At 43.8% G+C, this 27,775-nt stretch overlaps 1 protein-coding gene and 1 long non-coding RNA gene across 2 annotated transcripts in view; both read right to left on the bottom strand.

Moving 5' to 3' along the window:
• LOC132405289 (serine/threonine-protein phosphatase 2A 55 kDa regulatory subunit B beta isoform) overlaps nt 1–27,775 on the bottom strand; it is a 778,563-nt gene that overhangs the window by 575,942 nt on the left and 174,846 nt on the right. The gene's annotated exons all lie outside the window — the stretch shown is intronic.
• Nucleotides 1,827–27,474, bottom strand: LOC132405292 (uncharacterized). Its single transcript, XR_009515800.1, has 2 exons — nt 27,289–27,474; nt 1,827–2,081 (listed from the first exon to the last, which is right to left on the bottom strand). It is a non-coding gene; the product is annotated as an uncharacterized LOC132405292 (long non-coding RNA).

The raw sequence follows: 27,775 nt of genomic DNA, 5'->3' as shown, positions 1-27,775 counted from the left end.
GTCATGTTAAAACTTCATACAGCTCTGGATAGACTCCTCTCCCAGCACCCATGAGTTGCAGCAATGTGAAGGTTTCCTTTCTTCTGACATATATTAACCATTCAACACTGGCATGTTTTAATGGGCCAGTAAGAAGACAATATTGAGAGAGGGTTTTGCTAAACTGCTGGTTCAAGAAGGGCAAATGAAATAGGGATTTTCTGGTTGGTTAATGTTACATAGAACGAGAACATAGTATAGTGCAGGAAATTGTCCCTTGACTCACAATGTTCTGCCGAATAGCAATAGCAATCAAACAGCCAACTGAACTAATATATTCTGCTTCTATATCCCTCCATTTTCCTCACATTCATGTGCCTATCTAAACATTTCTTAAAAATCCCTAAAGTTTCTGCTTCTACCATACCCCATGCAGCACATTCCAGGCATCCACCATTCTGTAAAAGAACTACTTGCCCCTCACATCTTTGAAATTATTCCCACTCACTTTAAAAGCATATTAGATTATTAGATATTTCAACTCTTGGAAAATGATACTGACTGACTACTTTATCTATGCCTCTCATAACTTATAAACCTCTATCAGATCTCCTTTCAGCCTCCTCCACTGCACAGAAAACCACCCAAATTTGAACAACCTCTCATTATAACATAGGACGGTTAAGCCAGGCTACATTCTGGCAAACCTCTTTGGCACTCACCCCAAAGCCTCACCATCCTTCCTACAACAGGGCAACCAGAACTGTAAACAATAGTGCAGTTTTATAAAGCTGCAACGGGTAAATCCTTCCCCATCATTGAGCATATCTACATGGTGTTGTCACAGGAAAGCAGTATCCATTGCAGGATGGATTTCTTCTCAATGCTGCCTTCAGGAAGAAGACAGACTACCAAGACTCATACTACCAGGTTCAGGAACAGTTATTACCCCTCAAACAGCAGGCCCTTGAACCAAGGGGGAAATAACTTCACTCAATTTCACTTGCCCATCATTGAAATGCTCCTACACCCAAGAACTCACTGTCAAGGACTTGCCATCTCATGTTCTTAATATTTATTGTTTATTATGTAATATTATTTCTTTCTTTTAGTACTTGCATAGTTTGTTTTTTTGCACACTGGTTGAATGCCAAGTTGGTGAGGTCTTTCAGTGATTCTATTACAATTATTTTTCTATTATGGACTTAAGCTCACAAGAAAATGAATCTCAGGGTTGTAAGTGGTGACATTGATAACTTTGATAACAAACTTACCTTGAAATTTAATAAATTCTTTCCAATTATGGAAAACATGCAAAATAGCCTTGCCTCATATATTGCTTCAGGAAGCAAATCAGATTGAGTAGTGAATTCCAACTTCCTAACTATATTCTCCAATTTGATTTTTCCATTCCATGTGAAGATTAAAACCCCATCTCTTTCCCTGTTACCAAGGGTTGTTGCCTGACTCACATTTAATTCTCGTTTATTACTCTTTCTGTTTCTTATAATTCTAACCTGTTTAATGTTCCTTCTGATCTATTCACTCCACCCATAAAACTAGATTTCCTGTTCTTCTGGACTAAATCACTTATTAATGTTCTAAATTTGTTGTTATGACTTCCCTTGATCTGAACTGACCCAACTCTGCCTATTCATGTAGATCAGGTTCACAACTTGGACTTTCACTGCATTGATCTGCCTTTTCAGACATTGGGGTCCGTGCAATATTTAATCTGAAATTTTGGTCATCTTGCAACCAGGTCGCTGAAACTATTCTTGAACAAAGAACTGTTGTTACCAGTTTTGGATATGGCCCAAGTGTGGAAGGAGAGACACTGAAGCAGGTTGATAGTTCACAAAACTTTATTATGAACAGTGTTAAAGGGAAAATAAACAATAAATGCTAGGCCAAATAGGTTGTAAGCTAAAACTCTCAAATGGGAAACAAAGCCTATACTGTGGCTGAAAAGAACATCTAAGCATTAAACGAATACCACTAGTCTTCGAAGTCAGTTGACTCAAAAGTCCAGTTTCTCAGGGAAGGCTGAAAGCAAACAGGCAGCGAAGTGTTGTTGTGGTCTGTCCAAGTCTCGACAAGCACTACGACAAGAAGTATGGAGTTAAATACTATCACGAATAATTAATAATTAGCTGACACGTGCAAGTTCACAAGTGCAATTGCCATATCTACTGCACTGCTGAATCCGTGGTTGTGACAACTGTATCTAAATTTTTATCATTAATTTAACTATTTCTGATGAAAGGCATTAGCATTCTGAGATAATGTGCTCAATTTTACCATTCAAGGATGCATAGCTTCTGTTAAACTCTGTTTGGGCTTCTGGTAGCTTGTCACTATAATTCACCATCCCACTCATATTTTGTTCTCTCTGTGACACTGTTCCAGTGAAGCACAATATAAATTTCAGGAGCAACATTTCATCATCCATTTGGGCACGCTGCAGCCTGCAGGACTCAACAGCATCAGGTAACTCCCCTTTCCTGTTTGTATCAGAGCTGGCTGGTTCATATTAAGATCAGTTTATTTTTATAACATCAGGGTGCAATGAGGTTTGAAGAGATTTGGTATGTCAACAAATACACTCAAAAACTTCTATAGTTGTACCATGGAGAGCATTCTGACAGGCTGCATCACTGTCTGGTATGGAGGGGCTACTGCACAGGACTGAAAGAAGCTGCAGAAGGTCGTAAATCTAGACAGCTCCATCGTGGGTACTAGCCTACAAAGGACCCAGGACATCTTCAGGGAGCGGTGTCTGAGAAAGGCAGCTTCCATTATTGCCCTTTTCTCCCTGTTACCATCATTTAGGAGGTACAGAAGCCTAAAGGAGCACACTCAGCAATTCAGTAACAACTTCTTTCCCTCCGCCATCCAATTCCTGAATGGACATTGAATCTTTGGACACTACCTCAATTTTTTTTAATAGACAGTATTTCTGTTTTTGCACATTTTTCAAATCTATTCAATATATGCAATGGATTTATTTATTTAATATATTTTTAAAATTTATTTATTATTATCATTATTATTTTTTCTCTGCTAGATTATGTATAGCATTGAAATGCTGCTGCTAAGTTAACAAATTTCACGTTACATGCCAGTGATAATGAAGCTGATTCTGGTGTAAAGCATAGAAAAGTAGGTAATGCAGCCAAAGTGCTGTAGGATATGTCCATAGAGTCAAAGTGCCATCGAGAACTACAGCACTGAAGTCGGTTCATTGCCCCATTCAGTCTGCACCAGCCTGGTCTTCTGTATAGTCCCAACTACCAGTATCTGATACCAGGTACCAGATACCTCTCTCAACCATGTACCTATTCAAACTTCTCTTAAATGTTACAATTAAACTTCTTGTAAAGAAATTCCCCCTCAGATTTCCCTTAAATATTTCACCTTTCACCCTAAACCCATGACCTCTAGTTGTAGTTTCACCCATTGAGGAAAAAAAGCCTGCAAGCATTCACTTTATCTATACACCAGATATTTTTTGTATACCTCTGTAAAACCTCCCCTCATTCCCTGTAACTCAAGTCCTGAAGTCCGGGCAACACCCTTGTAAATTTTCTCTGAAGCTTTCAAGCTTACTGATATCCTTCCTGTAGGTAGGTGACTAGAAAGTTTGAAAATAAAAGTTCAAAGTTACTATCAAAGTACATATATGTCACCATATACAAACCTGAGAGTCATCTTATTGCAGGCATTCACAGTAAATATGAAGAATCTAAACAAGCAAAAGAATAATAAAAATAAATAGCAACAAATATTGTGAGCATGAGATGAAGAGTTCTTGAAAGTGAGTCCATAGGTTGTGGGAACAGTTCAATGATGGGTGAGTGAAGTTTAGTGACGTTATCCCCTGTGGTTCAGGAGCCTGATGGTTGAGGGGTAATAACTGTTCTTGATCCTGGTGGTGTGGGTCCTGAGACTCCTCTACCTCCTTCCTGATGGCAGCAGTGGGAAAAGAGCACGGCCTGGATGGTAGGGGTCTCTGATGATGGATGCTGCTGTCTTGCGACGGTGCTCCATGTAGATGAGTTCAGTGGTGGGGAGGGTTTTAATCCTTGATGGTCTGGGCTCCACCACTTTTTGTAAAGTTTTCCATTCAAGGGCACTGGTGTTTCCATACCAGGCCTTGATGCAATCAATCAATATACTATCCACAGCACATCTATAGATGTTTGTTAAAGTTTTAGATGTCATGCTGATTCTTCGCAAACTTCTAAGAAAGTAGAGGTAATGCTGTGCTTTCTTTGTAATGGCACTTATGTGCTGGACGTAGGCCAGATCCTCTGAAATGATAACACCAAGGTTGCTGATCCTCTCCACCTCTGATAAGGACTGGCTTATGGTCCTCTGGTTTCCTCCTCCTGATGTCAAATATAAGCTCTGTGGTCTTGTTGACACTGAGTGAGAGGGTGCTGTTGTGCCACCAGTCAGATTTTCCATCTTTCTCCTATATACTGATTCATCACCACCTTTGATTCAGCCAACAGCAATGGTGTCGTCAGCAAGCTTAAGTATGGTATTAGAGCTGTGCTTAGCCTCACAGTCTACAGTGAGTAGAGCAGGAGGCTAAGCACACAGCCTTGTGCTGATGGCGATTGTGGAGATGAGGTTGTTGCCAATCTGAACTGACTGGGGTCTGCAAGTGAGGGAATCAAGGAGCCAGTAGCACAAAGGGTACTGCTGTGGCGACCCACACAAATAGCCAGCACGCAGAGGGAGACTTTGGTAATGCACCTCTGACGTCATTTCCGCCAAGAGAGGGCAGGCGCTAGGGATTAAATGCCAGCGCCGCGAAGTTTGAATAAACTAGTCTTGAAACGACTAACCGACTGTGTGTCATTATTTCAGCGTTCTGTGTAGCACATCGCTACATTGGTGACCCCGACGGTCCAAACGGGATTTGGACCAAAGATGACCGACTCTTCATCTGTTCACGCAGTTTTGCTAAAACTGCCGACTTTCTGGACGCTGCAACCACGCATTTGGTTTAGCCAAGCAGAAGCCCAGTTCCAGATTCAGCAGATATCCTCTGATTCCACGCGTTACTACCATGTGGTGAGTGCCTTTGACCAGGAGACGGTCGCCCAGCTTGCAGATTTCATACAGTCGCCCCTGGAAGAAGGCAAATATGAAGCATTCAAAGCGCTGCTCATTGGGACCTTTGGCCTCTCATGGCGTGAGCGGGGTGCCCACCTGCTTCACCTGGACGGTTTGGGAGACAGACTGCCGTCAGCATTGATGAACGAGATGCTGGCCCTGGCTGACAGACACAAGCCCTGCCTCATGTTCGAGCAAGCGCTCCTAGAGCAACTGCCCGAGGACATACATCTGCTGCTGGCCGACGCAGATTTCAGCGACCCCCGCAAGGTGGTGGCACAGGCAGACGTTCTGTGGAAAGCCAAGAGGGAGAGCGTGGCATCCGTCGGTCAGATTACCAAGCCACGCGCCCAACAGCGGACCAGACCAGGCCCGGCAGTGGGGCGCACACAACACAGAGGCAGGAGTGTGGAGGACAGTGAACAGTGGTGTTTCTACTGTTATGAAGGTACCACAGCTCTGAGGGGCTGAAGGAGCGGGAGCAGCCCCCTCCTTCTGGAGAATTGCAAGATCGCTATTAATTCGGGTCTCGGAAGTGAGAGACAATGCAACGGTTCTGACCATTGTTCTTAGAGGCACCTGTGTGTCCCTACTACGTGACAGCAAGCATGGACATGAACACCCTCGGGCAAAGTGGGAGGGAGATTACATTCCCCTACTTTGATGGACAGCTACAACTCTGCAAGTAAAGATAAAAGCGGACTGCAGGAGGCAGTACCCTAGCGATGCACCAGAGGAACTTGCTCGGTCAACGCTCCCGTGAGAGCTGGAAGCCACTCAACGCCACGTGTGCTCCTAACCCCTTTGCCTGGGGAGCGGGTGGCTGATAATACCGAGAAGGACTTCGAACTAACAACGGGAAGAACCAACGCTCCCCTGATTTTAACGGAGTGATCATAAAGACACGGGCAAGTCTTCTTTTTCGTTCTCACCGATCCCTCTAAAACACGTGAAACCCAGCCGGAGGGCAAAAGTCTGCAGACTTCTGAGTGACTTTTATATTTCCAACGGACAATCTATTAACCCTTAGACAACAGCAGAGCTCACTTCTTAATGATGATTATTACTATACCCGCGCTTTAGATTGAGTGCTGACGATGTGCACTATCTGAATGTATGTATTAACCTTACTTTTGTGTCCCTTTATAAATAAAAACGTTTGAAAATAGTGACATCAGACTTCAACGGACCTCTCTATCTTTGCTGGTAAGTTCTCCAGTTACGGGATTCGTAACACTACCACCGGCGGTGGGGCACAAAAGCCCGCCGTTGTCACCTGCTCTGCAAGGGCCAGGGCCAGCTGCTGCTAATGACTATGGCGGCTGGCCACCAGGACAGCCTCTTGTACGTCTGGGACAAACAGTCGGGATGCTGCTTCTTGGTCGACACCGGAGCGGAAATCAGCGTCTTGCCCCCGATGGGGTACAACACTCGCAACAGGAAGCCAGGACTCACCCTGAGGGCCACAAACGGCAGCACGATACAGACCTATGGCACCCGCACAGTGCAGCTGCAGTTCGTCGCCAGCTGGTTCACATGGGACTTCACACTGGCCGCGGTGGCCCAACCACTCCTGGGGGTGGACTTCTTGTGAGCTCACAGCCTGCTGGTCGACTTGCAAGGGAAAAGACTAGTACATGTCGGACAACGAATTCACCAGAATCCTGGTGGACTTTCCATCGATTCTGGCACTGCAGTTCACGGCAGCCATGCCCAGACACGGGGTTCAGCACCACATCCTGACCAAGGGACCACCCCTCCACGCCCCCACACGAAGGCTCCCCCCGGAAAAGCTCCGCCTGGCGAAGGAGGAGTTCAAGAGGATGGAGGAATTGGGGATCGTATGGAGGTCCGACAGCCCATGGGCCTCCCCCCTGCACATGGTGCCCAAAGCAGCCGGGGGTTGGAGACCATGTGGCGACTACCGCAGACTTAACGAGGCTACAACTCCAGACCGCTACCCGTGCTGCACATACAGGACTTTGTAGCAAACCTGCACGGGGCAAGAATATTTTCCAAAGTAGACCTCGTCTGGGGACACCATCAAATCCCGGTGCGCCCTGAAGACATCCCCAAAACAGCACTTATCACCCCGTTCTGCCTGTTTGAGTTCCTCCGAATGCTGTTCGGCCTGAAGAATGCCGCACAGACTTTCCAGCAGCTAATGGATGTGGTGGGACATGACCTGGACTTTGCTTTCATCTATTTGGACAACATCCTTATAGCCAGCTGTAGTCACCAGGAGAATCTGTCCCACCTCCGCCGGCTCTACTCCTGCCTGAGTGATTTCAGCCTTACAATCAACCCGGCCAAATGCCAGTTCGCTCTCGATACCATTGACTTCCTGGGCCACAGGATTACCAAAGACGGGGCAACACCTCTGCCCGCCAAGGTAGACGCGATCCGCCACTTTGCCCGGCCCAACACGGTCAAAGGCCTGCAGGAGTTGGTTGGTATGGTGAACTTCTACCACAGTTTCCTCCCCTTAGCAGCCCATATCATGCACCCTTTGTACACCATGATGTCAGGTAAAGGCAAGGACATTACTTGGGACAAGGAGGCCGCGGACGCTCTTTCGTTAAGGCCAAGGAAGCCTTGGCAGATGCTGCGATGCTGGTGCACCCCAGAACGGACGTTCCGACCGCACTCATGGTGGACGCATCCGACACAGCAGTCGGTGGGGTGCTGGAGCAACTCATCGAGGAGCGCTGGCAACCCCTGGCATTCTTCAGTAAGCACCTATGACCACCCGAACTCAAGTACGGTGCTTTCGACCGGGAGCTGTTGGCACTGTATCTGGCAATCCGGCATTTCAGGTACTTCTTAGAATGCAGGCCATTCACCGTGTTCACGGACCACAAACCGTTGACCTCCACGTTCACAAAGGTGTCCGATCCCCGGTCGGCTCACCAGCAGCGACATCTGTCCTACATCTCCAAGTACACAACGGACATCCAGCATGTCTCGGGAAAGGACAACGTCATGGCGGACGCACTCTCCAGACCAGCTGTCCAGGCCCTGTCCCTAGGGGTGGACTATGCAGCACTGGCGGAGGCACAGCAGGCAAACAACGAGATGCCCAGCTACAGGACCACAGTCTCGGGTTTGCAACTGCAGGACTTTCTCGTAGGCCCAGGTGAGAGGACCCTCCTGTGCGACGTGGCTACTGGCCAACCTCGCCCCATCGTCTCGGCAGCCTGGAGGCAGTGAGTTTTCGACTCCATACATGGTTTGGTGCACCCATCTATCAGGACAACCATCCGGCTGGTCTCCAGCAAGTTCATGTGGCACAGACTTCGCAAGCAGGTCAGTGAATGGGCCAGAACATGCACGCAGTGCCAAACAGCCAAGGTGCAGCAGCACACTAAAGCCCTGCCGCAGGAGTTCAAACCCACTCACCGGAGGTTCAACCACATTCATGTGGATATCCTGGGCCCCCTACCAGTGTTCCGAGGAGTGCGGTACCTCCTAACTACAGTAGAGTAGTTCACGAGGTGGCCAGAGGCGGTCCCGCTCACCGACACATCTGCCGATGCCTGCACCCGAGCACTGATTGCAACCTGGGTAGCACGCTTCGGGGTACCGGCCCACATTACCTATGACAGAGGCGCCCAGTTCACCTCCAGCCTGTGGTCGGCTGTGGCCAGCCTGTTGGGAAGCAGCTACACCACACTACTGCCTACCACCCACAGTCTAAAGGACTAGTGGAACGCTTCCAGCATCATGGCCCGCCTGAGAGGACCTAACTGGGTGGACGAGCTTCCCTGGGACTTGCTTGGAATTCACACAGAGCCCAAAGAGGATCTGCACGACTCGTCGGCCGAGTTGGTGTATGGTGCGTCCCTGGCTGTCCCGGGAGAGTTCATACCAGCCCCAAGGGGGCAAGAGGAAGAACCCGCAGCAGTCCTGGACAGACTGTGCAAAAGGCTCGGCAACCTGGCCCCCGTACCAACTTCACAGCATGGACGGACCCCGACCCATGTACCCAAAGACCTGCAGAACTCTAAGTTTGTGTTTGTACGAAGGGGTGGACACTGGGCACTGCTACAACAGCCGTACGAGGGGACGTTCAAGATTATCAACAACAACGGGTCCACGTACGTTCTGGACATTGGGGGGAGAGAGGAGGTTTTCACAGTGGACCGACTCAAACCAGCCCATCTGGACTTGGCGCAACCGGTCGAGGTTCAGGCACCTCGGCGCAGAGGCAGACCTCCCAAAGGCTGATCCAGACTGTGGACATTGGGGGGTGTATCGCCGGTTCTGGGGGGGGGGGGTTATGTGGCGACCCATTTTCTGCGCAGGCAAACCGGCTCACAAGTAGCCAGCACGCGGGGATGGGGGGGGGGGGGGGGGAGACTTTGGTAATGCAACTCTGACACGAGGGATTAAATGCCAGCGCTGTGAAGTTTGAATAAACTAGTCTCGAAACGACTTACTGACTGCGTGTCATTATTTCAGCGTTGTGTGTAGCACATTGCTACACTGCATACAATACTCTGAATTTGGCGTCACCACCACCCTATAAAACATCAACACAACATCACAACTCCTGTACTCAATGCATTGATTTATTTAGGTCAATGTGTCAAGTATTTCCATCTTCTACAACATACCTAAGTGCCCTACCATTCGCTACACAAGTCTTACTCTGATTTGTCTGATCAAAATGCAACTCCTTACACTTGACTGCATTAAATTCTATCTGCCATTTTTTCCGGCCATTTCCCAGTTAGTCCAGATTACTTTGTGAGCTTTCCTCACTGTTCACTATGCCCCCAGTCCTGGTGTCCTCTGCAAATCTACTGATCCAGCAATGATCCCTGCAGCACACCACCAGCCATAGGCCTCTAGTCAGAAAATCAACCATCTACTACCATTCTCTGGCTTCTCCCGCTAAACCAATTTTGATTCCAGTTAACTACTTCATCTTGTATGCCAGTTGACATAACCTTCCAGATCAGCATCTTACATGGGACTTTGTAAATGTCTTGATGAAATCCAAATAGTCAATGCCCACAGCCCTTCCCTCATCAACCTTCTTGATAGCCGCCTTGAAAAACCCTAAGACAGGTCAGACGTGGCCTGCCACACACGAGGCGCAGATTATGTTAATATCCCTAAACAGGCCCTGTCCATCCAAATACTTATAAATCTTGTCCCTTAGAATACCTTCCAATAAATTACCAACAACTGACATAGTTTCTCACTTATTCTTAGAGCCTTTCTTTAACGACAGAATATTATTAGCTATCCCCTAGTCCTCTAGGATCTCACCTTGGCTGAGGACATTTATATGTTATAACCATATAACAATCACAGCACGGAAACAGGCCATCTCGGCCCTCCTAGTCCGTGCCGAACTCTTAATCTCACCTGGTCCCACTTACTCGCACTCAGCCCATAACCCTCCACTCCTTTCCTGTCCATATACCTATCCAATTTTACCTTAAATGACACAACTGAACTGGCCTCTACTACTTCTACAGGAAGCTCATTCCACACAGCTATCACTCTCTGAGTAAAGAAATACCCCCTCGTGTTTCCCTTAAACTTCTGCCCCATTAACTCTCAAATCATGTCCTCTCGTTTGAATCACCCCTCCTCTCAATGGAAACAGCCTATTCACGTCAACTCTATCTATCCCTCTCAAAATTTTAAATACCTCGATCAAATCCCCCCTCAACCTTCTACGCTCCAATGAATAGAGACATAACTTGTTCAACCTTTCTCTGTAATTTAAGTGCTGAAACCCAGGTAACATCCTAGTAAATCGTCTCTGCACTCTCTCTAATTTATTGATATCTTTCCTATAATTTGGTGATCAGAACAGTACACAATATTCCAAATTTGGCCTTACCAATGCCTTGTACAATTTTAACATTACATCCCAACTTCTGTACTCAATGCTCTGATTTATAAAGGCCAGAGTTCCAAAAGCTTTCTTCACCACCCTAACTACATGATACTCCACCTTCAGGGAACTATGCACTGTTATTCCTAGATCTCTCTGTTCCACTGCATTCCTCAATGCCCTACCATTTACCCTGTATGTTCTATTTGGATTATTCCTGCCAAAATGTAGAACCTCACACTTCTCAGCATTAAACTCCATCTGCCAACGTTCAGCCCATTCTTCTAACCGGCATAAATCTCCCTGCAAGCTTTGAAAACCCACCTCATTATCCACAACACCTCCTCAGTACTCAGTACTATAGATACTGTGTTTTTCTCCCAAGTGCAAATTCATTTAAGATCACCCCCCTCTCTTTTCACTCCATACAGAGATGATCATGCATAGTTTTGAAGATGGTGAAAAAGCAGTCCGTCCGTCTACACTGGGTCTCAGTCTACATGTGTGATATTGCCCTCACCTGCATCTCTTCCATTTCTCAGACACCCACCCTTTGTCCTTACCTACAACCCCATGAAACCTACCACTAAACACATCTTTACAACCCCCTCCCCCTACACTTTCCACAGGAAACTCTCTCTCCATGATTCCCTTGTCTATTCATCTCTCCCCTCCTGGCACTTACCCCTGCAAGTACCAAAGTGCTACACCCTGCCTATTCATCTCATCTCCCACCACCATTCACACCCCAAGTGAGGCAACATGTGACATGTGAGTCTGTGGATATCATCTATCATCATCTGAGGCTCTCGCTGTGGCCTCCTCTACATCGCTGAGAAACATCTCATATTCCCTCTGGGTGGTGTCCAACCTCACAACATGAACATCAACTTCTCTAACTTCTGGCTATTTCTCTCCCCCCCATCTTTTTTTCATTCCCTATTTTGGCTCCCCTCTTACCCTTTCCCTTCTCATCACCTGCCTGTCACCTCCCTCTGGTGCCCCTCCTCTTTACTGTTCTCCCATGGACAACTCTCCTCTATCACATTATTTAATGTGATAGAGCCCTTTATCTTCCCCATCAGCTTCCAGCTTCATCCCTTTTATTCCCCCCACCCTCCATTTGCCCACTAACCTGACTTCACCAATCATTTGCAAACTTGCACTCTTTCCTTTCCCCCCACCTTCCTTTTCAGTCCTGATGAAGGATCTTGGCCCAAACCATCAATTGTTAATTCCTCTCCTTAGATGCTGCCTGACTTGCTGAGTTCTTCTAGCATTTTGTATGTGTTTCTTGGAATTTCCAGCATCTGCAGAATCTCCTATGTTTATGATTTGATTACTCTCAATGCTTCACTTCTGAAGGTCTCCCAGTTACCAACCATCTCTTTGCCAAACAATAAACTTTTCCAATCCATGCCTGATAGATCCCTTCTGATGCCATTAAATTTGGTCTTAGTACAATTTAGAATCTGAAATCTAGTACCAGTCCTAGACTTCTCCATAATTAGTGTAATGCACACAAAATCCAGGACAGGAGGTCTGACTGTGCTCCCAAAGTGAATGTTCAAACACTGTCTCTCCACTGTGATTTCTGCTGGTCTCTGTCCTGCTGATACTCCTTATCCTCCCCCATCTTCTCATTTGTCTTCTTTCCCCTTCCTTTTCAGTCCTGATGAAGGGACTTATTTATTTCCCTCCATGGATACTGCCTGAATTGCTGAGTTTCTCCAACATTTTATTTCTGTTGCTCAAGATCTCCAGCATCGGCAGAATTTTGTGTCCATAATTAGTCTGCCAAATTACCGTAAGTTAGTTCTTTGCTTACTGCTGACTCTGCCTGATTTGCTAGGTATTTCCAATATTCCCATTTTGATTTTAGGTTTCAGTAGCAGTTCTCTGACCTTCATTTCACAGCTTTTCTATTTTCCTTTGTTCACTTCTTCAGTCTATCTATTTTGCTTAACTTACTAACAGGACAGCTCAGCAAAAATTGGGATCTCCATCTGCCCTTACCCTATCACTGGTATTCTCTTTGTCCTATCCATCCACTTGGGAACTAAAACTAACTTCTATTCTCACTTTCCCAAAGTAGGGTCTTCAACTCAAAACATTTACTCTGTTTCTCTTTCTACAGGTGTTGCCTGTTACCTCACTCACTGAGTGTTTCTCCCACTTTCAACTTTTAGTTCAGATTTGCAGAATCTTCAATTCGTTGATTTCAGTTATTGTGTACTTCAGGAGGCAGAGAAAGGAATTGTATTGGTGTAATGGTCCTCATGAAATGATACCTCTGCGATCACTAAAACAGCTAATAGACTACAGTTAGCATAGAATGAATAATAATTAGGTCTGGAATTATATAGTTAGATTTTAACTTCAACAGGAAATATTCAAAAAGGGTTGAGAGGAAGATGAAGATTGAGTGCTGCAGGAAAAAAATTCATTTCATTAAAAAAATCTTTTTATTGATATAATCTACAGCTATAAAATGATACAAAATTTCAACAAGTTGATACATATAGAATTAATAAAGCTGAAAAAAAACTTATCAAAAAAGGATAACATATAATGAAAAAATATTTTTATAAAGGAGGAAAAAAAGAAAAGAGAACCCCAACTTACTAAAAGAAACACTAACTACAAGAGAAAGAAAAAAACCCATTTTGAAGGGAAAAACCCCATTAAGAATCAACCTCCAGAGCAATACAACTTACCATGATCTACATATATGAAAAAGAATCATCAACCACCAATTCATGTTTATATAAAATAAAATTAGAAGGAAACCATATAAAGTAATTCAAATTAAATTATAATATTTGGCAAAAGAGCCCCATCTTCTCTCAAAATCAAATGGAGGATCAAAAGTTCAACTTCAAATTTTTTCCAAATTAAGACATAACATTACTTGAGAAAACCTTTGAATTAATGTAGGGACAGAAGTATCTTTCCATTTTATTAAAATAGCTCTTCTTGTCAACAATGTAACAAATGCAATTACATGTTGGTCTGAAGATGAAATACCCTGAATATGATGCGGAACTATTCCAAATAGAACAGTCAGTGTATTTGGTTGTAAATTAATTTTCAGAGCTTTAGAAATTATAGAAAATAAATATTTCCAAAAAGATTTTAATGAAGGACATGACCAGAGCATATGTGACAAAGTGGCTACTTCAGTTTTATACCTATTGTCTATGTTAGGAAAAAAATAATCAATTCAATGTTGAGGAAGGTTAGGGAAGCAAGGAATTAATGATGAGGATTAAGAATATGAGGATTGAAGACTACTGAGGGAACTATGTATAAACAACTAGCATCTGTGAAGGAAAATAAACATGATATTTCAAAGCAAGACCCTTCATTTGGATGAAAAGATAAAAGGGACATAACCAGTTAAACGGCGGTAAGGAGGAGAGTAGTTATGTGCAGTTCTGCTTGCCAAATATCAGGTGGTTTTGGAGAGACTGCAGAAGATATTCTGAGATTAGACCATCCAGTCCATCGAGTGTGCCCCACCATTTAATAACTGTTCCATTTTCCCTCTCAACTACATTTTCCGCCCTATAACTTTTCATGCCCTGACTAATCAGGACCTTATCCACCTCCACCTTAAATATCCAATGACCTAGCCTCCACAGCTGCTTGTGGCAATGAATTCCACAGATTCACCACTCTCTGGCTAAAGAAATCTCTCCTCATCTGCATTCTAAATGGACATCCCTCTATTTTGAGGCTGTGTCCTCTGGTTCTGGAATCTCCCACTGTAGAAAACAACCTCTTTCAACATCACTCTATCTGGGCCTTTCATTATTTGATAGGCTTCAATGAGATCTCCCCCGCCCCCAACATTCTTCTTCCAGCAAATACAGACCCAGAACCACTAAATGCTTTTCATAAAATAATCCTTTCATTCCCAGAATAATTCTCATGAACCTCTTCTGAATTCCCTCCAATATCAGCATGTCCAAAAAGTACTCACAATACTCCAAACCAGGCCTCACCAGAGCCTTACAAATCCTCAGCATTACATCTGTGGTTTTACATTCTAGTCCTCTCAAAATGAATGCTCACATTGCTTTTGCCTTCCTCACCACCAACTCAACCTGCAAGTTAACCTTTAGGGAATCCTGAATGAGGATCCTTTGCACCTTGACTTTTTGAATTGTCTTCCCATTTAGAAAATAGTCTAAGGCTTTTACTTCTTCTACCAAAGTGAATGACCATACACATCCTGACACCATATTCAATCTGCCACCTCTTTGCCCATTCTCGTAATTTAAGTTCTTCCACAGCCTCCCTACTTCCTGAGCACTACCTGGCCCTCTATCTATATTCATATCGTCCACAAACCTGGCCAAGAAGCCATCAATTCCATCATCTAAATCATATAACGTTCAAAAAAAGAAATCCCAACACCAACCCCTGCGGAACACCACTGGTCACTGGTAGCCAATCAGAAACGGCTTCCTTTATTCCGAATCTTTGCCTCCTGCCAAACACCCAATGCTCTACCCACACTAGTATATTTCCTGTAATACCTTGGACTCTTATTTTTTAAAGCAGCCTCTTGTATGGCATTTTGTCAAAGGTCTTCTGTAAATCCAAGTACATAACATCCACTAATTCTCTTTTGTCTATCCTGCTTGTTATTGTCTCAAAGAATTTCAACAGATTTGTCAGGCAAGATGTTCCCTTAAGGAAGCCATGATGACATTGGCCTATTTGATCATGTGCCTCCAAGTACCCTGAGACCTCATCCTTAACAATTGATTCTAACATCTTAACTACTGAGGATAAGCTAACTGGCCTGTAATTTCCTTTCTACTGTCTCCCTCCCTTCTTGAAGAGTGGAGTGACATTTGCAATTTTCTGGTCCTCTATAACCACGCTAGAATCTGGTGATTCTTTAAAGATCATTACTAATGCCTCCACAAATTCTTCTGCTACATCTTTCAGAACCCATTTGACTTATTTCCCTTCAGACCTTTTAACTTCCCAAGCACCTTCTCCCTAGTAATAGCAACTGCTCTCTGACACTCTGAAGCTTCTAGCATGCTGTTAGTGTCTTCCGCAGTGGAGCCACATGCAAAATACTTATTCAGTTTGTCCGCCATTTTTTTGTCCTCCGGTACTGCCTCTCCAGTGTCATTTTCCAGTGGTCTAACATTTACTTTCACCTTGCTTTTACTTTTTACATAACTGAAAAACTTTTGGTATCCTGTTTCACCAGGATGTTGCCCAGATCAGAGAATACTAGCAAAAATGAAAGACTGGTCAAACTTGGATTGTTTTCTCTAGATCGCTGAGGGACAACCTGATACAGAAAATAAAATAATAAAAGATTATAGATAAGATAGATAGGCAAAGTCTTTATTTTCCCAGAGGAAATTTCAAATACTGGAGGGGATTATTTTAAAGTGAAAGCAAGTTTTCTTTTACCGAGAGAGTGACAGATGCTTGGAACGTGCAACCAGGAGAAGCTGTGGAAGCAGATATGATAGCAATATTTAAGAGTCATTTAGAAAGGCCACATGAACAGGCAGGGAATGGAAGGACATAAACCTTGTGCAGGCAGATGTGCAGTTTAAATTGGCATCACGGTTGGCTCACAAATGCTGTGACCCAATGGGCTTGTTTCTCCGTTGTTAATTGTCCCCACTATAAATAGCCTCTAGTGTGGAAGTGAGAGACAAAGATATTCAAAGGGGAGTTGATGGGCTTTTGCGAAAGAATGAGACTACACAGAAACAAGGAAGGAGGGAAATCCAGGAGAGGACAGAAGCTGAAATCTGGAGCAACCTGTTTAAATACAAGGTTTTGACTCAAAACATTGACATTTTCTTCCTGTTGACAGTTGCTGTCCAACACATTCAGTTCCACCAGTAGCTTGTTGCATAAGGAGAAAGAAAATGGGACTTAGAGGATTGATCTGCTGGGAGTCAGCACAGGCCTCTGGCATGATAGTTACAGGATTAGAGTTCTAAGCACAGAAACAGGCCCCTTAGCTCAACTGGTCCAAGCTGGCCTGGGTGCTATAATATAATACATGTGGTCAATGTTTAGGGATTGCTTGCAGGATGTTAGGGATAAATTTGTCCCGGTGAGGAAGATAAAGAATGGTAGGGTGAAGGAACCATGGGTGACAAGTGAGGTAGAAAATCTAGTCAGGTGGAAGAAGGCAGCATACATGAGGTTTAGGAAACAAAGATCAGATGGGTCTATTGAGGAATATAGGGTAGGTCACTACCCTCATCTATATGTCTGGTCACCTCCTCACAGAACTCTATCAGGCTTGTTAGACATGATCTGCCCTTCACAAAGCCATGCTGACTGTCCCTGATCAGACCATGATTCTCTAAATGCCCATAGATCCTATCTCTAAGAATCTTTTCCAACACCTTTCCCATCACAGATGTAAGACTCATTGGTCTATAATTACCCGGACTATCCCTACTACCTTTTTTGAACAAGGGGACAACATTCACCTCTCTCCAATCCTCCAGTACCATTCTCGTGGACAATGAGGATATAAAGCTCCTAGGCTCAGCAATCTCTACCCTTGCCTCATGGAGCAGCCTGGGGAATATTCCATCAGGTCCCAGGGACTTATCTGTCCTAATGTATTTTAACAACTCCAAAACCCCCTCTCCCTTAATATCAACAGAATATCAACCTCACTCATATTGTCCTGTCATCAAGTTCCCTCTCATTGGTGAATACCGAAGAGAAGTATTCATTGAGGACTTCACTCACAGCCTCCAGGCACATCTTCCCACTTTTATCTCTCATCGGTCCTACCTTCACTCCTGTCATCCTTTTGTTCTTCACATAAATGAAGAATGCCTTGGGGTTTTCCTTTACCCTACTCGCCAAGGCCTTCTCATGCCCCTTTCTTGCTCTTCTCAGCCCCTTCTTAAGCTCCTTTCTTGTTACCCTATATTCCTCAATAGACCCATCTGATCTTTGTTTAAGGAAGATTAAGGAAGCTAGGGTTTTACTCCCTGGAGAGGAGGAGGATAAGAAGAGACTTGATAGAGGTATAGAAGTATTAAGAAGAATAGACAGAGTGGACAGCCAGCGCCTCTTCCCCAGGGCACCACTGATCAATACAAGAGGACATCGCTTTAAGGTAGTGGGTGAGAAGTTCAAGGAGGATATTAGAGGAAGGTTTTTCACTCAGAGTGGTAGGTGCATGGAGTGCACTGCCTGAGTCAATGGTGGAGGCAGATACACTAGTGAAATTTAAGAGATTACTAGACAGGTATATGGAGGAATTTAAAATCAGGGGTTATATGGGAGGCAGGGTTTAAGGATCAGCACAACATTGTGGGCTGAAGGGCTGTGCTGTACTATTCTATGCTCTGTGTTCTAATATCAAAAAACTGGTATGCAGTTATTAGGAGTTGGCATCTGGTAGTGACCCTCACTACATAGCTAAAGCTGAAAACGCCAGCTTATGTAAACGCTCTGGCCACAAACAAGTGCCTAAATGGTGGTGTTGAGTAATTCAGCCAAAGTGCTGGAGGAACTCAGCAGGTCACGCAGCATCTATGGAAATGAATGAACAGTCGCCATTTAGGGCTGAGACCCCATCAATCATTCTTTTCTCTTTATAGATGCAGCCTGTCTTGTGAGTTCCTCTGGAATTGTGTGTGCGTTGCTCAAGATTTCCAGCATCCACAGAATCTCTTGGGTCCCCTAAGTGGAGATGTAAAATACTTAGTATCTTTCAAACCAGATGACACCAACAAGAGGATGTCTGGGAGCTCCTCTGCTCTTAAGCTTACCCTGAATCTTTCTAAGTGCTGATGTCAGACACGGGTCCGGCCAAACCCAAGTAACCATTACAAGATGTTGTGACAATGTTGTCAACGCAATCTTGACTTTCATTTGTCTGATTGGTGGTTGTGTGGAAGGCTGTTGGCGAACGCCATACCCAAGCTAAGCTGGAGCCTCCAGCCATGAGAGTACTTAGTAACGATGTTCACCCATGGTGTTGAGTCAATCAAGTGGTCTGATTTGGTGAGTGCTGTGTTATTGGTGGAGATTGTTGAAACCTTCTTGTAAATGACCTACTAACACTTTGCTAACTGTGAGTTAAATATTCACTTCCTGTTTCCTTTATAGCCAGGTTGTTGGTATGTGGCTAAGTGGTTAAGGCGTTGGTCTAGTGATCTGAAGGTCACTAGTTCAAGCATGCACGTTGTGTCTTTGAGCAAGGCACACATTGATGCCAGCGCCTGTATTGGCCCTGGTGCCCTTGGACTACATCAGTGTTGTGGAGGGAGGAGACTTTGCAGCATGGGCAACTGTCTTCCATACGACCTTCCCAGGTCTGCATCCTGGAAACCTTCCAAGGCGCAAATCCATGGTCTCACGAGACTAATGGATGCTTATACAATGAGAGTGACCAGAATCCTCAACTCACCCTACAAGTAGAGGCAGCCAGCATGGATTTGTCAAGGGAAATTCATGGCCAAAAGACTGAAATGTTTGAAGAGGTTTCTGAAAAGGCCAGAGGAGGGCTGTCACAGTGTACTTCCAGAAGGATTTTGAAAATGAGAGCTTATATTTATGAAACACCACTGGTTTCCTTGGCTGCGCAAGTCTAGGGAAGATATATGCCAAACCCATGAGATTGAGAGGGCTCTCCCACCCCAAACCCCCGTTTATGTAGAAGCTGTGTAATTTGCTACCCTGTTACAACTCAGTGCCAAGAAATAACAGACAGCACACTGCATGTGACTGAAGGAATTATATTTATAAAACTTACTTAACTAAAGGGTTAGTTTAAAAAAAGAAAGTAAAAACAAAAAGTGCCCATTATAATTAAACAGTCAAATATGCACAAGTTGGAGGTCATCTTGAACTTCTCTGTCATCCATGCACCAGACCCTCGGTCAGCGTGAAAGCACGCACCACCTTCCGAGCGTCGCTCGCAATCCACCTCCAACAAAATGGGTCTCACACCAGGTCATATCATACGACCAGTTCTCCCTAGTCCTCTCTCCATCTCCTGCTGAACAAAAGCCCCATTATTGTCCCTCACCAAAAGAACCTCCCCCCAGTTCCACGATCCTAATCAGATGGCACACATTCTTTACCACCCCTTAACTTCAACAATAACCCAAACTAGCTAAAAGCAGAACAGACTGCTCGTACAGAATCAGAATCAAGTTTATTATCACCGGCATGCGTCATAAAATTTGTTAACTTAGCAGCAGTAGTTCAATGCAATACATAATATAGAAGAAAAACATAAGTAAATCAATTACAGTTTACGTATATTGAATAGATTAAAAATTGTGCAAGAACAGAAATTATATTAAAAAAAGTGAGGCAGTGTTCACAGGTTCAATGTCCTTTTAAGAATCAGATGGCAGAGGGGAAGAAGCTGTTCCTGAATCGCAGAGTGTGTGTGCCTTCTGTACAATACCTCCTGTCTGATGGTAACAGTGCGAAAAGGGCATGCGTTGGGTGCTTAATAATGGACGCTGCCTTTCTGAAACACCACTCCCTGAAGATGTCCTGGGTACTTTGTCGGCAAGTGCCCAAGATGGAGCCGACTAAATTTACCACCCTCTGCAGCTTCTTTCGGTCCTGTGCAGTAGCACCCCTTCCCCCTCCCCCCCCCATACCAGACAGTGATGCAGCCTGTCAGAATGCTCTCCATGGTACATCTATAGAAGTTTTTGTGTTTTTGTTGACATGCCAAATCTCTTCAAACCTCATTGCACCCTGATGTTATAAAAATAAACTGATCTTAATATGAACCAGCCAGCTCTGATACAAACAGGAAAGGGGAGTTTATAGCGAGGCCAGTGGGGGTTTGTGTGTGTGTCCACCCTTGCCTGGGTGACGAGTCCACCATGGAAGAACGGTCTAGCTAAAGGACAGAGGGGTCATACTTGAATGGCCACAGCAACAACACATTGACAGATCAAGATCGTAAAGGAAGGTTGGCAAGACAATAGCTGTTACTGTTTGCGCTCTCTTTCTCTCCCCCCCCCCCAACAATTACAACAAATCGACCAACAACTACCTCAGCCTGCATGAACTGAACTGAACTTTATATTTCCATGTGACAATTCATTCATTATCCCCTAGACAACGATAGAGCTTGTTTATTATTGATTACTATTATACCCACACTTTTAGTTTAGTATTGCTAACGTATATTATTTGTATATTTGCATTGATATTGTTTTGTATATTTTTACTAATAAACACTGTTGAAAATAGTACCACCAGACTCCAACGGACACTTCTATCTTTGCTGGTAAGACACCCAGTTATGGGGTACGTAACAATAGCTGTATCGATATGTTGGGACCAGGTTAGGTCCTCAGAGATCTTGAAACTGCTCACACTCTCCACTTCTGATCCCTCTATGAGGATTGGTATGGGTTCCTTCGTCTTACCCTTCTGAAGTCCATAATCAGCTCTTTCGTCTTACTGATATGAGTGCAAGGTTGTTGCTGCAACACCACTCCACTAGTTGGTATATCCCACTCCTGTACGCCCTCTCGTCTCCATCTGAGATTCTATCAACAATGGCAAATCCAAGGAAATCTGCAGATGCTGGAAATTCAAGCAACACACACCAAATGCTGGTAGAACACAGCAGGTCAGGCAGCATCTATAGGGAGAAGCGCTGTCGATGTCTCAGCCCGAAACATAGGCAAATTGCAGTAGGTCCAAGTCCTTGCTGAGGCAGGAATTCAGTCTAGACATGACCAACCTGTCAAACCATTTCATCACTGTAGGCGTGTGTGCTACTGGGTGACAGTCATTAAGGCAGCTGACATTATTCTTCTTCTTAGGCACTGGTATAATTGTCTCCTTTTTGAAGCAAGTGGGTACTTCCATCTGTAGCAGTGAGAGGTTGAAAATGTCATTGAATATTCCTGCCAGTTGGTTGGCACAGGATTTCAGAGCCTTACCAGGTACTACGCCAGGACCTTCCGCCTTGTGAGGTTTCACCCTCCTGAAAGACAGCCGGACATCAGTCTCTGAGACAGAAATCACAGAGTCATCTGGTCCAGCAGGGATCTTCACAGCTGTAGTTGTGTTCTTCCTTTCAAAATGGGCATAGAAGATGTTAACTTCACCTGGTAGTGAAACATCGCTGCCATTCATGCTACTGGGTTTCGCTTTGTAGGAAATAATGTCTTGCAAACCTTGACAGAGTTGCCGTGCATCCGATGTCACCTCCAACTTCATTCAAAATTGTCTCTTCGCCCTTGAAATAGCCCTCTGCAAATCATACCTGGTCTTCTGGTAGGGACCTGGGTCACCACAATGCCACAGAACTAGCTTTCAGCAGATAACGTACCTCCTGGTTCATCCACGGCTTTTGGTTTGGGAATGTACAGCAAGTCTTTGTAGACACACACTCATCACATAGGTTTAACAAAGTCAGTAACAGCTGCAGCGTACTCATCCAGATTTGAAGTTGAATCCCTGAATATGGTCCAGTCCATCAATTCAAATCAGTCCTGTAGGTGCTCCTGTGCTTGTGCATACCTTCTTGGCCCTCACAACTGGTGCTGCAGCCTTTAGTACAGCCAGGTGATCAGACTTCCCGAAGTGAGGGCATAGAATAGCACGATAGGCTTTCTTGATGGTGGTGTAACAATGGTCCACTGTGTTGTTTCCTCTAGTATTGCAAGTGATCTGTTGATGGTTGATACAGAGCTGCTAAATGAAATACCTACAGCATAACAGTGAAGAGGGCATTACATTTATATCACACATCACCTCAGGATTACTGCTAAAGAAATATTGTGTTTCACAAGATCCAGCAAACAGTAAGTAATAAGAATCAGACCATTTATGTTTTTTGAAAGTTTGCTGTTTGAGGAATAAAATATTGGCCAAGGCAACAGGCGAACTCTGCTTTCAAGCAATTATTTAGATCTTTGTCATGCACCTGAGAAAACTAACATGAGTTAACATCTCAAGTGAATAGAAATAACTCCAACATTACAGCAATCCCTCACTGTTCATGCTGTACACATCACACCACAATGAGGATTCAGCCTACATTTCACTGATTGGGGCAATACACACAAAATGCTGATGGAACGCTACAGGCCAGGCAGCATCTATAGGAAGAAACACTGTCAACAGTGGCCTGGCCTGCTGCGTTCCACCAGCATTTTGTGTGTATTGAGGTTTGCCAGACATTGAATCCTCAACTTTGTCCTCATTTGCCATAGTGAAGGATGCCTTAATCACTCGGTCTTCTGAGAGCTCCAGCGCCAACCTCTTCCGTATCATGGCCACCGGAATTTGGATCTCCAACTTTGGTAGACACAACCCACCGTCCCTTATTCTGGAATATAATATTCCATCAGTTGTGTCGTTCGGCAGATGGAGTATCTCTTTCGCTGTCGTCCGGATCAGTCGGTCCAGCTCTCTCAGTGAGTTTTGGGATGCTTCTAACATCTGACAGCATCTTGTGTGTGTTGCTTGAATTTCCAGCACCTGCTGGAATTTCCTGGTGTTTGCGTTTCACTGATTGGGAGCAAATGATTCAGCCATTCTGTTGTGTTTGCTGCAGAATACACATCTTCAGACACCTCTAAGTGGCAGATATCTTTTTAGTATTCTGACTCAGATTAGATTATATACTTAAAGGTACAATGGAATTCTTTGCTCAGGTGAACTTTACACAGTAAACAGTGTGCTTACTGTGTTTAAGGTACAATCAAATGATTCAAAGCATGCTGCACTCAGACTTGCTTGAGATAGCTCTTGAAACCAGATTTCAGAACTATAGGATACTGTGATTGGCAACGATCACAACAGACGATGTAATTAACAATTTGGCCAGAAAGTAACAAAAGGGAAGAGAGTAGATCAATGTATATTTGTTCATGATGTTAACAAACCAAGGATGCTTGGAGACAGAGAAGGCACAACTTCCATGTCAACAGGTGATTTACCTAGATTAGAAAACTGGTTACTACGATACCTACAAAATCAACATGGGAAACTGTTCACACAGGACTTGGTGGTCATAAATAACCAGTCCATTAATAACAGAATCTTGCCTACATTCCTGGGGGGGGGGCACAAATTGCATCTCCAACTGAGATAAGAGCTGGTCATAACATGATCTGAGTTAGAATAACTGTTTAATTTATGCCCAGGCAACAGGAACAGGAAATGAGTACAAAATAAAGCATAAAAATAGAGCCTTCCTTTTTTGATTATTCAAATTCTCAATGGTCGGCAGCGCAGAGAAGCCCCAGAAGTTGGAACCGATTAACCCGGGCTTTAATTCTAGCAAACCACTTCCCAGCTAATTAGATGTAATGTGTAGGCAGTTGTATTATTGAGAATACTAAAACAACAGTTCTTCGAACTACCCATGAGCCCTAATTGCACAAAAATGATTGTTGAAGGACTTGCCAGCCACTAATTACAATAGTAACTACAGTAGAACATACTGATTTTCATTCACTCATTTTGTGTAAAATGATACCAGTTCTGCACTGCAGTTAGCCTCAGCTGAGTTTGTCAAGTTGCACTACATTTTCGTGAAAGACACTACTAAGTGTCAAGATTTTGATGAAGTGATTTGTGGTTGAAATAGTGTCTTCATATGAATTGTTGGACATGCTCTGAAGTGTCAGGTCTGTTTTATTCCTTCACCTTTACCCTTGAGTTAAATATCAATGGCGATATCTCTGCTATAACAGCAAAGCCCCAAGGAGCCAAATGACGATCAAAACTAGACATGGTTGGGCCTTTGTCAAGGTTTGTCATTTATTCATGATACTTTATAGTTGGATTGAATGATCATTACTTAAATGATCCAGTGACCATTGCAGTTTCATAAAGTAATCCAGGTTTTCAGGAGAGGAGAATGGATAGCAATCACGAAGGGGACAGGAGCAACTTATAAAAAGCACAGACTACAAAGAGGAGAAAAATTGTCTATTACTATTAGAAATTTATTCTACGTGGATCAAACTACATATAAAACAGACAAACTGCATATTTCCCTTGTCAATTTTTAAACACAAAAGTAGAAATAATTCCAAATCAATGCTGAGCAAGTCAACTATGATTGAAGATAAGTATTGTAAATTACTGTGCAGCAGCTTACATAGTCTGTACCTCTAAAACCAAGAGCATGAAAATAAATTCTCAATCTATTATTTTTGGCTACAGATGCTTAAAACAGCAGAGCACCAAGTTAGTTATTTTGTCCCTGTAGTAAATGAATCCTTGTTACACCTTTTTTCTCTTCACAGTTGAATAATTTTTAAAAGTATGCAAGCATTCCAATTCAATTGAACTGAGAACTGCTGAAATTTTCAAACATCAAATTGTTAGAAATAAAAAAGCCACATGAAGTAAAATAATGTTGATATATATTTCAGGAAGATATGGTGCCAAATTCACTGGATTCAAGATGACATGAGTAAACAATGCAACCAATGGCAAGATCCTGCAGACAGTTCACAAAACTCCTACTTCTTTCCAGTATGATTCTACTACTGAGCTGCGTGCAATTGGAACCGGTGATTTACAATTCAACAGTGTGTTTTTGGACCAATTGAGCGATCTGTTGCTTTGCTATCTCTGAAGAAGTTCAGTGAGTTTAGGAGCAGAATGTGCAGCCTAGAGGCCAGGAAGTGGGCACGAGCTCATGATCAACTCCCTTGCTTCTGTAACCGGGTGACCACCTAATCCTATTCATTATCGTTAAAAAGTGTACTTATGCATCCAGCTGGGTAATGCAAGAATAGTTGTGGCTTTAAGTGGAGATGGTGATGTCATTATGCACGTGCGGGACAGTGGGGAGACCATTTTGTTTTCTGCAGAGGAAGCTGGTGGAGCTGTGGGATTAAGTTCCAGAAATACGGGGCATGGTGAGGAAAAGTGAGTATTAATTGAGGATATCCATGTGAATTTGTTTATGCTAGTTGGTGAATTGAGAATATCGGTAATCTGACATGTTTTACATGTGGATGCTTTAGATTTTCATGAGTGAAGGCATCGGCGCAGATAGCATGGCTTGTGCGAAGTTCCTCACCAGCCAAATAGCTCAGTCTTCCTGTAACTTAACTACCAGGCAATATCGTGTAAAAGTTGTGCCAAAGTGTACCATTTGTCTAACTTTATTGTATTATGACTGACTGTGAATGTAACAGCATAACGTGAATGTTTAGTCTCTGTTTGGAAGTTCAGCACGTGCAGGAGTAGACGTCTTAGATGAGGTGTATTTGCTTACATTTTCACTGATATGTATAAGATACAGGGTCGGTGGGATTCTAATGTTGTTTGTATTGTGTTCCTTCAGAATTGCCACTACTGTCTTAGTACTGTATTAGTTTTGTGCAGTTTTCTTTATATATTTTTATACTGCATACGCAATCTGTCAATCCACAAGTGTGTGGATCGAAGGTTAAACAGAGATTGTAACCGCTGGAACTGATTGTAAAGTCGTTTGGTTTGTTTTAAGACCCTCTTCCAGCACTAAAACATATAAAGGAATTAAAACCTGAAAACGTATTTGTTGTCCTGAGTATGTACTTTTCCTCAGGCTACGCTTCTATCCCATTGAGGCATTGAGCAAGGTTGAAGTAGACAAAGACAAGAAAGGTATGCGGGCATGTGTTCAGTGCAGTCTGCCTGGGTTTGACAGGCCTTCCTCTCCCTCTCACTAGCTGCTGTAGGAGGGAACTGCAGGAGTCTTGGGATCCACATTGCAAGGCTTGATCAGTGAGGCTCGTGACTGTGCAGTCATTTCGGGGAAACATTGTGCTTTATGCTGCATTTGCTACTGGATTCCGATTACTCTTATTTTTTCACAAACAAGAGAAAACCTGCAGATGCTGGAAATCCAAGCAACTCGCACAAAATGCTGGTCGAAGGTAGAGCATTCCTATGAAATGGTTCGTAAGCCGGAATGCCGTAAAGTGAAGAAGCAATTACGATTTATTTATATGGGAAAAAGATTTTAGCGTTCACAGACCCAAAAAACTAACCTACCAAATCATGCCAAATAACACATAAAACCTAAAATAACAGTAACATCTAGTAAAAGCAGGAATGATCTGATAAATACACAGCCTATATAATGTAGGAATACTTTTCTACAATTATTGCAGCACTGTCCACCGCAGCGAAAATTTCACACAAGCGCTCTCAGCAGCGCTCCCGTCAGAAACACACGGCGCAAGCGCTCCTGGCAGAAGCACTTTTTCCAGTAACCTTTAAGCTATGAAGCTACCAAATAACACATAAAAATACACAGCCTATATAAAGTAGAAATAATGTACACCCAGTATAGTTTCACTCACCAGAATCGGGAAGACAGTGAGGACACTGATGATGGTGTGCTAGGCTGAGTTGTCGGAGGTTGGGGTGGTGGGAGGCAGAGGACACTGGGGTGTCATCTCATCGTTGTCTGTTTCCATCAGGGCAGGCAGGTCACCTTCTTCTATGACTGCCTGCCTCAATGTTGAAGGTCGAGTTTCATTGTCTGCTGTGGCTGATGTGGAAGGCTTGAAAAACGACAGTATGCTTGACTGCTTAGCCTCGTGCATTTTTCTATCATACAGTTCTTTGTAAGCACTCAAACCACCCTGCAACCCTGCCCTAAACTTACATACCCTTTCAAAATTAAAGTCATACTTTTCTGCAATCATTGCAGCATTGTCAATTGCAGCGAAAATCTCACGCAATTGCTTCACATTCAGTTCCTGGACGTCTTCACTTTCGGGCCAAAAATCTGTGATATGTCATTTTACGCTACTTTTATACCCAGTCATGATACCTCACCTGCTA

Source organism: Hypanus sabinus, chromosome 15 (assembly GCF_030144855.1).
Source record: "Hypanus sabinus isolate sHypSab1 chromosome 15, sHypSab1.hap1, whole genome shotgun sequence".
Classification (NCBI taxonomy): Eukaryota; Metazoa; Chordata; class Chondrichthyes; order Myliobatiformes; family Dasyatidae; genus Hypanus; species Hypanus sabinus.
The sequence above is the reverse complement of the archived record's forward strand: the minus strand, read 5'-3'. Positions and strand labels throughout refer to the sequence as shown.